The 214-nt window shown below is 48.6% G+C and overlaps 1 non-coding gene across 1 annotated transcript; it reads left to right on the plus strand.

Annotated features, from left to right (window-relative positions):
* The first annotated feature begins 72 nt into the window (after window positions 1-72).
* Window positions 73-191, plus strand: LOC118345231. Its single transcript, XR_004798822.1, has one exon. It is a non-coding gene; the product is annotated as a 5S ribosomal RNA (ribosomal RNA).
* The last annotated feature ends 23 nt before the right edge of the window (window positions 192-214 follow it).

A 214-nucleotide genomic window follows, 5' to 3' on the forward strand; every position in this document is an offset into this window, starting at 1 on the left:
GTTTGGATTGGGATCGGAAGGACGCTAGTATGTCGCTCAAGGATTATATGAATTTTAAGTAATTAGTTTGATGGGTGCGATCATACCAGCACTAATGCACCGGATCCCATCAGAACTCCGCAGTTAAGCGTGCTTGGGCGAGAGTCGTACTAGGATGGGTGACCTCCTGGGAAGTCCTCGTGTTGCACCCCTCGTTTTTGTTTTTTCCGCCTTG

This window comes from Juglans regia, unplaced genomic scaffold (genome assembly GCF_001411555.2).
Source record: "Juglans regia cultivar Chandler unplaced genomic scaffold, Walnut 2.0 Scaffold_1796, whole genome shotgun sequence".
Classification (NCBI taxonomy): domain Eukaryota; kingdom Viridiplantae; phylum Streptophyta; class Magnoliopsida; order Fagales; family Juglandaceae; genus Juglans; species Juglans regia.